The following is a 12,272-nucleotide window of genomic DNA, read 5'->3' on the forward strand; positions in this document are numbered from 1 at the left end:
CTTTTTTTTTTTTTTTGTCTCTAACACAAGCAAATATTCTATATTCACAAGCAATTCAAAGAGACATGAAAGCCTGAAGCAGAGCCAAAGAGCCAATTAAAAAGGAACCTTCTGGTTTCAGAGTTTACCTCAGAGGAGAAAAAAAAAAGGACTTGAGGTTTTGCTTTAGCAGAGAATTTTCTACAGGATGCTTTAATAAGGATGATAAAACTCCACATCTTTTCAATTACAGGCCCATAACATAAATTTAAATATGTCACAAAAAAAGGATAAAATGGGAATGTGTTAATAAATGTTATTTAATAGCCTTAGCACCATAATTAAATTCACAAATGTATTCTCACATGAATGCCATGTTTGGAGGTCAGCCAATCTCTCTTCTTGTTTTAAATTCTGTGTAATTGATAATATTTTGTCATTTAAAACAATGTACCCTGTTTATCCAGTGTCTGCCAGGAGGCTATTCATAATTACATAAAAATCATATTCCTCTGGGAGAAAATCATTATTGATATAATCATTACCATGAATTATGGAAAATGGAAAAGGCTTCCCTCTTATGGAACCACCATATAAAAGAATATTAAATCATCAGTTTGTAGCTCACAAAGTGTTTCAATAGGGCATATGGTGCTTTTTTCACATCTATTTTCACTCACCTTTTATATGACAGTCCAATTGTTACAAATGAGTCTTGTCTACTAAACAAGGGCTTTTTACCTAAGCACTGGATGATAGCAATGAAAAGTGGTATGTGGGTGACACTTTTTCCCTCAGGAAAGCAATGCACCAATCATAAAGCAGAAACATGGAATAAAATAAAGTACTAGGTGTTTTGAAGACAGAATATAAATAAAGAAGTGCAAATGACAAAGGACAGACAGTAAGGTAGATGGGGTCAAATTTGAAAGAAAACTGTGGTGTAGATGACATCTATATGTTTTGATGTTATTTTGTTCAGTTTTTATCCTGTATTGATTCCTTGCTTGGTATTATTAATTTAAAAAAATTCTCCTTTTACAGTTTCTCCTATAGGAATAAAAAAAAAAATGATTGGTCATCCAAAGAGGAATAAATATTGAGCCACTGTAAGTAATTAATAATAAAAACCATAATAAAACAGAAGATTTCTGAACATAGGCAGGAAATGCCCGATGAAGCTTGCCCCAAACACTGCAGCCCCTATTCTTTAGGTATTTATAGTGAGAATAATCTGCATCAGATGATTTAGTACTTAATTAGTACTTCCTTTCATTTTTCTACCTTCACTGCTTTATATAGTTCATTGCTTTATTTGCAATAATCTTTGATTGAGTTGTTATCACCTTCTCCTTTGAAGCTCATGTTATGACCACTAGCATCTAGTACGTAATAGAGATTCAGCAACTGCTGGGAAATTGATTAATCAAAGGACTTTGAACATCTAAACATGGATGTTGATGAAGATATAGATAGGCAAAACAAATTGCCCTCCAAATTTGGGGTAATTAGTAGTACTATGTGGAAATAACAGTATTATGCCTTATCACAGCATATTTTAGAAAACTAAAATATAAAATATATTAAGCTAGGACAGAAGTTATAGAGCTACTCAAAAATGTTGAGCAACTAGCTGAACACCCTAAAGTCATTAACACTAAAGTTACTCTTACAAAACTATCTTAATCTCATGCAAACATAAAAATGCTATATAGGAAAAAAAAAGCTAAGGAAAAAAAAAGATTTGCTTATCAAATAGACCTCTCTGAAAATAGTTAGCTATATATAAGCAGCTATGAATTCTATGCATTATTTCCACATTTAAAATAAGGATTTCTTAAGAAAAGGGATAAGAATTGAACATCTATTTGAATGGTTAGAGTCTTATACTGGGTATTTTTAATTCACTGATTCTAAGGTCACAACACTGGAGGGATGTACTCACATAAATCACTAGAATTCCTTTTTAATTCTTACTCTTATAAGCTGAAAGATGACATTTTTGCAAAACATGACACATTAGTAAATAACATTTAATTAATTTGATAATTCTTTGATTAAGCTTTAATTTTTCTTGATTCTCATGCAGCAATTCAAATTATTCTGTATTATTTGTTCTTTTTCACACGTTTAGGGCAGGCTTTGAATAGTCCCAGTAGGTTACCTGAGAAGGAATTTATTCTTGTCTGACAGAAGGTCTATGCCATTAATAGTGATAAGGCTAGACCAAAAAGACACTTTAATAAATGTTCCCTCACAGAAAAGACGTTTCTGTAGAAACTGGTGCCTCTCTCCGAAGTCTAGGAGAAAAAATTCTGAGCAGGTGAGAAAAATGAAACCTTAGGCCTTCTTTCTGTTTCCTTTAGACATAGAGGAAATGAAGCCATATGAAGAATGTATTAAAAGAAGAGACTACTTATTTACTAGCTTTTGCCCCAAACCTAAAAGTGTTTTATCCTAAGGAAGCTAAAAGAGTGGGAGAAGAAGCATCAATGGAATTGAATCTGCTTGGAAGTACTTGCATCTATTTCTGTATGCATCCCAGCTAATCAGAGTGACTAGAATGTTTCATGGATTGATTCAGACGAGTATGACAATTTGATACATTTACCTCAAACAGTTTCCACAGCTTTCCAGTAATCAGAAGGTAACTCTCCCCAGGGTTATGGCAAGTCCAGGGACTAGGCACTCCCATCATTAAACATAGACTTTCATTGTTTTTTCTCTGTTTAGCCTAATTATGTATGCTGTCTGCAGTTTACTGATGCTTGCATCAAGCTCAGCTTTGCTAATTCCAAGCTTCTGTCTCCCGAGATACTACCAGTAACTCTTTAAGAAATCTTTACAGAGGCCTATTTGCAATGCTTAGAAACCTGTCATCTTTTTAAATAACAAGATTATTTCTAGGAATGAATAAAGAGGTCTACTCTGGGATAAACACCATTTTTTTTCATTGAGATAAATATTGTACATCAAGAATTCAACTCAACACACATACCATGTTTCTGGCAAGGTATGAAAGTATAAGGCAGTGGGGATTTAAAGGCAAATGTTTGTTGATGGTGTATATAAGGCAGTAAAAACAAACAAACAAACAAACAAAAATTTGCTCTGCAGGGAATCATAATAATGTTTGATAATTGAATCAGAAACTTAAAAAAAGTAGTGGGTAGAGAAACACCGATTTTGCTATATCTGGGAATCATCATCCCCATGAGACACTTAAATAGTGTTTGTTATGATTATGATAGCTCAATGTGTTTCAAGTGTATATGTATGTGCATAAGTTTAACCATGTCTTATTTATATAAAGTAATGTCTATTATTACATTTTATAGATGAGGGAACAGGCTCAGGAAAGTTGAGTAACATGCCTATGTTTATTTAATTTTTTTCTTAAATAGTTAACTCATTTTATGGCAAGAGTCATTCTACTTAATTCTTTCCTCTCCTACCTTATGGCTCCAACAATTTTTCATTTGCTTTTCAGAAGTCTTTCTGAAATTCATTCTGTAAATGTTGTGTCACCCATTTTTGTTATTACATGGCTAAATCAGAGATTCTGGGCTTTAGTTTACTGTAGATTAAGAAGAAAGTCCATGTTCCAGACTTCAGCAAATTCTGAGAAATAGGTCAAAATTTCCATTACTGAATTCAAAGGGAATTCCATCAAATACATAAAGTGACCTAAACTGCAATAAATGAAATGGGTACAAGAATGTTTTCTGAAAGATTTCACTTTTAGATAAATGTTGTATATCTGTCTAAACTTCTAGTATCTTGGGTTCTCTTGGTACTGTAATTTCTCTTTTTTACCATTGTTAAGGGGTATTATTCACAATAGATTCATTGGAAATTTTCTTGCAAATTGGAGAACTAGAACATTTCCTACATGTAAATTGCAAATCTGAATAGCATTACATTGTGTGTGTGTATATACATACACACACACACACATATATCACACTCTTAAAACTCCATTCATCTATTGATGTACAGAACTACAGATATACAGGAGAAATATGTTGCTGCTGTTCTATTGCAATGGTAAAGAAATTTATATTTAAAAAAAATCTAGAAGAAAATATTTTAATATTTTCACCATAAAAAAGACAAATATCTGAAGACAGAATGAAAAGCCTGATTTGAACATTTCATAATATATACATGTATTGAAGTATCATAGCACCCCACAAATAAGTACAATTTTATATGTTAATTGAAATATATATGCATAAAAATAAAATACATTTTGCAATAGTAGGCATGAAATTCATCTTACATGTATTGCCATTTAGCTAATCATTTTGATTTAACTATGTTAAGACATGTTTTTATTGTATCCCCCCTGTCCCTTAACTACAAAGAGTTTATATTGTTAACGTTACTTGAGGCCCTCAGTATATTATTCTGTATCACAGAATCACACTTCCAGCTTATGTAAACCTAACAATATATTTTATTATTATAATCTTTCATAGGACCAATTACATAGGCATATTAAATACAGAAGCATAACTACAACTGTAGGTATTAATCATATTCTATTTCTTCTCTTTTAATAATAATAACAATAACTATTTTTTTTTTTCTGACTGTACACTGTTGACCAGAGATAAGCTCTGCTTAAATTTGGTCTGGGCTTCATGAGGGTAAGCACCAGGCATATTTTGTTTACTGCTACATCCTCAAAATCTATCATAGTTCCTAGAACCTAGAGAACACTGAACCAAACTTGTTTTATGTGTGTACTACAGAATATCTTAACACAATCTTCAAATAACAGTATAAAATATTTAATAAGATTATCCATATGACATAACCAGTAGAAGCAAGGCAAACATATGTGCAATGGCTAATATAGGGGAAAATGTTTGTTTTATCTTTATCAAAACTCTTCTGTTACAATAGAGATAGGGCACAGCTATGTATTCACCCATGAAGAGGTGCCAATACAGAGAGAGCCACACACTTCAAATGTACTTCGATTATCTACTCTTTGACTCCACAACCCTACCACTACCAGCCTAATGGTACAAAGGAGGAAGGGACTCAATGAGGTTGACCAACATGACAAAGTCACATTCCACCAAGTAGCACGGACTAGGTTTGAGTCCATGCAGTTTTTCTTTGGAGTTTGTTCTGACTCCTATATATTTTCTGCATTAGAGGAGTGTCTCTGAAGAATAAAAATGAACTAAAAATCAAATAACATCAAAAGTCATCTAATGAAGGAAAATAAAATGTTAACCTCATTTAGGTTATGAACACATACAATTCTAGCTCTTACTGTGCTACTTTGGGAGGTGAGTCCTGCCTAAGTCATTGTTGATTTTCATTTAGTTGAGACCTCAATGACATTTCACAACTTACTTGAATCTCAATTTGGAGATAGTTTGTAGCATTGGGGGTTGAAACATCCATTTCATAAGTCACCTAATCACAGTTCCCATGACCACTCCAGGAATAATGACTTTCTCAAGTTTGTCCTTCATTTCTTAAAAATTATGTTTACATACGCCAAAATTAGCAATATTCCACAAATTTTCTCTCATCATCAGTCCCTTAAGTAGAGTGCTGCCTGATCATATATTATGAAATTATGCTTTCTTATTATCCTTCTTGTACTTAAATCCGTCAATGACTTTGCCAAATATCAATTCTATTGGGCTGACCAAGTGTCCTATAATGTGACATTAAAAGCATTTCGTTTCTTATTTCCTGATGCTTTTCAATCTTAGTTCATCCTGTCTTATAAATACATCAATTTCACATGCACTGCCATGTTCCAATTCATTTCCTCTTTCATATACAAATAAAGCAAGCTCTATGTATTCCTTAGCACTTAGTCAAATACCATTCCTCCTTCTGATTCTGTGGATCCCCTTTCCTTAATAGCAGGAATCACTGATGTCTCTCATCTGAAACTTGTAACATTTATAGTTTGTACTATGCAACCTAATCCCCAAATTTATCTTTTTCTTTTATCTATTAGTTCTTTTTCTCTTTCTAATATACTTGTTAAAGTTGGAAATTATATTTTAGTATTTGTATATCCTTTAGTGTGCTTGGCTTAGACTGCTAACCATGTAGAAATTATTCAAAATTTGTACTCTGACTTATTTTAGTTCCTCTCTGGATACTCTACATCTCTTTCTATATCCTCGTCCCAAAACACCACACTTGATTAACTAACTGCTTACTACATAGTTTTATTTGAGAATTAATGAAGTAAATCCTGTGAAAATAACTATAATGACCCTTGTTATTTAGCAGGTGCTAAACAACTGATGTTTGGATGGGAATCTTCACATGTTCACCTTTTGCAACTGGGTACCATATGTGGCTTTCAGGACGGATGGTAAGTTCAAAGTTGCCTTCTTCAGCCCTGTTTACTTCAGTAAGCTGGGACCCCAGTCCTCCCAAGACCACCTACTTAGACAATTCATTAGCTTTATCATTCCAAAGAACTCTGAATAATTTGACATTCCCCTTCTTTGGTATAAATCCCATGATTCTACCTGCATTATAATTCCAAAATCATGTTAATTTTCTCTATCTACTGTTCTAAAATCAAGCTTTGTCTCACTCCTTAGGACTCTTTCTAATTCCATTCTCTTCTAATCATCTTGTGCAATTCCAATTTTGTTTCTCTTTTTAGATTCCTTGAGTACCAAGTAAAGGGAACTAGCAGATCCTCATCTATATCTGGAAAACAGATAGATTTGGTATTAATCCTAAGGATTTACAAACTCATAAGCCTCAGTTTGAATTATCTGTCTGCAACTTTGTGAGACCTTTACAAATAACATAAACTGGTTGTCTTGCAATTCTTTCCTTTATAAGAAAAGGATTATAATATACACTTACTAAGTCTTTATTAGGAAAATGCAAAATATTTCAAGAGTCTAGCAGAGATAATGACAAAAGAACAATTCAAGATTTCATGATTCTGAGCCTTAAATATCCCTTTAGTCTTGATGTCTGTATCCTCAATTCCATATAGCCAGACTTAACAAATGTCTCAAGCCCATTTCAATTTTTATATATTCCATAGATCTAAGAAATAAATTTTAATAAATGACTCAAGATACAAATTTGGTAAAGTTGAGGCTTTAAAAAACAAACAGGCAAATGATTAATATCCAGCCTGTGTGACACACCAAATTTATATTTTCTCCATTGTTTCTTAGTGTGCTATTGAGGTCCATTATAGTAATATGAGGGTTTTGTTTAGTTTTTAATTTATTAGCTATCCTAACAAGTTTGTAAAGAAAAATATTGATTGACTTATTAATATATAGAAATTTTAAGTAACAAAAAGAAAATTTAATTTTAAATAGAATAAAAAATGTTTTCTCCATTGCAATTACTATGTAGCAACATTGAACAATTTTAAAAATTGAAGGCACACTTTGCAATCTTCACAATCATATTTTTCTTACATATTGAACATTTTTCATTTCATTAACTTAGAAATTATTTTGTCAATTATTTTAAACAATACATTTTTTAAATTTAATTGTGGTGTTAAGTCTATTTAATAATAATTATTAACATATTTCCATATTATCTTCTTTGTGTGACAAATTTAAATCCGTGTTATGTTATCTGAAAAGCAGTGGAGTTTTATACTCCTTGTTAAAGATTCCTGTAGAAAATTCTCTGCTGAACCTAAACCTCAAGTCCTTTTTTCTCCTCTGAGGTAAACTCAGAAACCAGAAGTTTCCTTTTTAATTGGCTCTTTGGCTCTCTCACCTGACTGTGTTTAGTAGTTTTGTATCATTATTTAGGAAGATATAATAAAAGCTGAGGGACACCATTTTACTAGCCTAATTTTAATTTCATTGAACAGTTGAAGATTCAGAATATTCCTTTTTCACACATTACTGCAGAGAAGAAAAGTGACAGAGAAAGATACCTCAAAATTATTAAATAAATCAAAAGATGAATTCAAAAAGATAGCAACAGGCTAGATTCTAAAGATCGGGCTGAAATTAAAATTGATTCTACAAGTGAGATGTCTTCAGATGACAATGAATTTTCTCAGATTTGAAAATCAATGAATGAGTGAACAATACATTTCAAAGAAAAACATATTATTCTCAGTTACTTAGGCTTTCAGCATGGCAAGAACCTAAGGCATGCTATTTTACTAAAAGATCGTGTTGTAGCATCCTTTTCATCTAAAGATCTATGTGTTCAACGCTGTAGTTTTATGGACACAAATGCTTAGACATATTGGCAAGAATCAGAAGGAAATAGACAATGTGTGGATGAGAAAACTGATTGAAGTTTTTATTCTAGTTCATGTTCACAAACATAAAAATGAAAAATTTTTGCTATTATGGAATGAAGACGAAAACATTTTCTTTTCAAATGAAGTATCTATCATCACAGATTTCAATAAATCAACTGTTGCATTTAATGATCCATGTTCTAATACCATGCTGGAACCTATTAAAGATGTGTTTCAAATCTGGAATTGGTTCGATGCAGACTCGGGGATGAGAGCTGCTGAGCAGTGAGTCCCTTTCTGAAGATGTTTCCTACTTAGAGTATACATATCTTTAAAATTGGGAATGTATAAAATAAGCACTTAATTTTTGTGTAAATTGTCATCAAAATATTCACTGTCCACATATTCTAAGATAATTTAATTCTTTTTTTAAAATAATTAAGATATCCAGATGGTGAGTTGAAATCACTGTTTCTGGTGTACTAAGAGTAGTGTTTATATTTTCGGGGTCTCTACTGCACACTTACCGAGTTATTATTAGTTATACAGTTATTCAAGTCATGTCTTGTCTCTTGACTATCAGCTGGCTGAGGGAATTCAAAAAATACTTACTGATTAAACACTGTAACTCCCAAAGCTTTTGTTGTGTAAAATAATTAGATGTTTGGAATTAAAATGAGCACATTTTTTGGAAGGTTGCCTACCTTGGAGCAGGATTTTTGGGGAAAGTATAAAGAAAGGCTGAATTTTACCTAGTCTTCTTTAATACACCAAGTGAAATATATCAGATTAAACCATTAAATAACAGTGACTATACTGCTATTACATTTGACCTCTTCTCTGAAAGATTAAACCAAAAATATAGTAAAGTACCACTGAAGTTTAAGAAAAGGATCTTAATAAAGTGAGAGTACTAACTTAACTACTTGAGGATTTTCTAGCTATGGACTTGAAACCCACTGAATTGAAATACAGGCTGCCAAAGAATGCCCTATTATAGTCAGAGAAGATTTTGGTAGGTGAGTACCCTCAATTTTAGGAAAGTAAACAACACAGAAAGTAAAATAAATTACCTTGACATAAATTCTTGGCTCAAGTAAAAGTCAGACAATTTCTGGGATTGTAATGGTGGGATAATTCCTAAGAAATAAACTTTAACTTATATTAAACTTTAATCCTTCTAGCTATGGAGATGAAAGCTAAAAAGAAAAAGAAAAAAAAAAGCTTTAAAATTCTAACCAAAAGCACACTTGCCCTAGTCCTTGTACTGATATTTAAATTGTTTTCTTTATCTACAGGGAATATAAAGAGGTCTGTGAGCCACGTGATTTCTTACTTTTAGAAATTCATCTCTTTAACTTGGATGATTCTGTTCAGAAATCCATTCAATTCATTAAGCCCAAGTAGAAATTGATGAAGAAGGAATATGAAACTGACAAGATCATGATGTTTCCTTAAGAGTTTAAACTATTGGTACAAGTGTTGCTTGAGAAGAATGTGCTTAGCCATGAAATATTGAAGAGGAAATTGGAATTATTAGGAAGGTCATATATAAATAAATCTAAAAGAATTTTACCTTGAACATCTCTACTATTGATTTTTAGAGAAAACAAAGCAAGCATCATGAATTGATTTGCAGTGTTGCAAATGATGTCTGTATTGACCAGTTTTAGTAGTTCTCTCATAAGAAAATAACAAGAAGATAGTCTTAATCTTTAGAGGGAAAGTGACAGTTATTACCTTCAAGACAGACACCACAGGAACAGGATATCTCTCTCTCTCTCTCTCTCTCTCTCTCTCTCTTTCTCCTGCCCCCTCCTCTTCCTTCCCTCCCTCCCCTGGAACAGCTATTCGAATATGTAACACTGACAATCTACAGAATCAAGGGATCTCATGGTGAGGTTGTTCTGATATTAAAGGGAAGATAAAGAAATTTTTCTTCGGCAGGGGGGAGGGAATCTTCAGTGTTCATCATATCTTAAAAAAAAAAAAAGTAGATATATGTCTGTTCCAGCTGCTCATATGACCAGCCTTGATAGTATATGTTCACTTTCTAGATTTAAACAGACTTTATTCTTATTGCTCCAACTTAATATAAAGTGAGTCAGTAGAGGAGAAATTGAAATTCTTACTGAAGTAAGAATTATCTCCAATCAAAGTATATTGCACATTCACTATTCACTGTGGAGAGCCAGAGCACTTCAATTAATATAATGTACATGTTAACTAAAACTTTTAAGGATACCTTAGGAGTATTTTATTTCTTGGTACATAAAGCAAAACTAGGGACTTGATGTCACAGTATCAGCACCTGCACATGGCATCAACAAGGTTTTCCACTGTGAACTACAGTTTGGGCTCCGTTTGAGGGTGTGACAATATTCTCCAAGAGAATTACTGAATCCCAGAGGGAAAAGTCAAATTATAGTTTAAAAAACTCATTACCAATAATTAATAATGAACTCCAGCTAAACAATAACAGGTGTTCCACTAATCCCAAACAGAAACAGATGGAAGCACAAATGTTTTATAAATAGTGGATACATGCAGAGCAATAAACTTGGCAGGAATTATTTTATTCCTTAATTGTCAGTCAGAGTCAATGTCTTATCACTTGTTTTCTCTAAATTAATATGCCCAGATTAAATATGTGTTTCTCACTCCTTAGTTTTAAAAATTAGTACTTTATCATTCCATATTACATATTGCATCACTAACAAAGATAGTATTTTTAAACTTTCCTTTGGTACATTTACCAATAGTATGTAGTTTATTATACTTTATTTCTCCTCTCCCCTTCCTCCATCTTAGTGCTTGAACAAAAATTACTGGTCTAAATATTCTTTTACTTCTTAAACCTTCAAAATAATGAATGTAAGTAGATGAGATACATTAGGGCAGTCAGAAAGTCAAGTAAATAGATGGTATTAAGAGACTTAATCCTATAAGAAAGAGGAATTATTTTTAGGACTTAGAGTATTATGTAGTGCTATAGATTTTGATCCTCTGGTGAATAAAACCTCAGGCCTTGTGCATGCTAGGCAAGTGCTATGCCACTGTGCTCTATCCTCAGCCCTGAATCTGATATATATATATATATATATATTTTGGAGGTTCACATAAACCTTAAGAAGAGCTCTCTCTGTGTGGTCATTAGCAAAATCTTCTTTACCTCATGCAGAGATGGTTTAATTATTCCTTCTGACCTTCAGCTTTTGTGAGGTATTCAGAAAGAATCCATTGGTATTGTAACTGTTGTACTGCCCCTGTCGCTTACTAACTTCCACAATGCAGGGTTCAGTGTGCTATGATTTTCTTAGAAAATATGTTTTAAGATCAACATATTGTAGCTACTATAAACAATTTTTATGGCACAAATATTAATTTTAGTCAAATAATAAAACTTAAAAATAAAACATAAAGTAAACAATATATATTAGTCATTTCTTAATTCCTACTTATCAAAAATACAGATTCATCTTATGTATAAGTCAATATTTGGTCCATCTTATAAAAGCAGAAATATCTGTGGAGTGTGACTTCCTTGAAATACCACCGCTGAACAAAATGGGCTGTGAATCTTTTACCTAAAGTGAATTTATGGTGCATATTGCCTGGGATGGTGCATATGGCCTGGGATCGTTCTTGCGGAGTGCTCACCCTGACATACTGTGGGGAAAAGAATCTCACTCCAGTTAGATTGGCAGCCATTATGAAGTCAAACAACAACAAGTGCTGGCGAGGATGTGGGGAAAAGGGTACATTTGTACATTGCTGGTGGGACTGCAAATTGGTGCAGCCAATTTGGAAAGCAGTATGGAGATTTCTTGGAAAGCTGGGAATGGAGCCACCATTTGACCCAGCTATTCCCCTTCTCGGTCTATTCCCTAAAGACCTAAAAAGAGCATGCTACAGGGACACTGCTACATCGATGTTCATAGCAGCACAATTCACAATAGCAAGACTGTGGAACCAACCTAGATGCCCTTCAATAGATGAATGGATTAAAAAAATGTGGCATTTATACACAATGGAGTATTACTCTGCATTAAAA

General features: G+C 32.8%; 1 long non-coding RNA gene across 2 annotated transcripts in view; it reads left to right on the forward strand.

The window, feature by feature from the left end:
• Positions 1-9,800, forward strand: part of LOC125614584 — a 37,927-nt gene extending 28,127 nt beyond the window's left edge. For both annotated transcript variants that reach the window (XR_007345171.1, XR_007345173.1), the window contains 3 exons: positions 6,253-6,340; positions 6,641-6,707; positions 9,517-9,800. This is a non-coding gene — a long non-coding RNA (uncharacterized LOC125614584). The remainder of the gene's footprint in view (positions 1-6,252; positions 6,341-6,640; positions 6,708-9,516) is intronic.
• The last annotated feature ends 2,472 nt before the right edge of the window (positions 9,801-12,272 follow it).

Source organism: Marmota marmota, unplaced genomic scaffold, assembly GCF_001458135.2.
Source record: "Marmota marmota marmota unplaced genomic scaffold, marMar, whole genome shotgun sequence".
Lineage (NCBI taxonomy): Eukaryota > Metazoa > Chordata > Mammalia > Rodentia > Sciuridae > Marmota > Marmota marmota.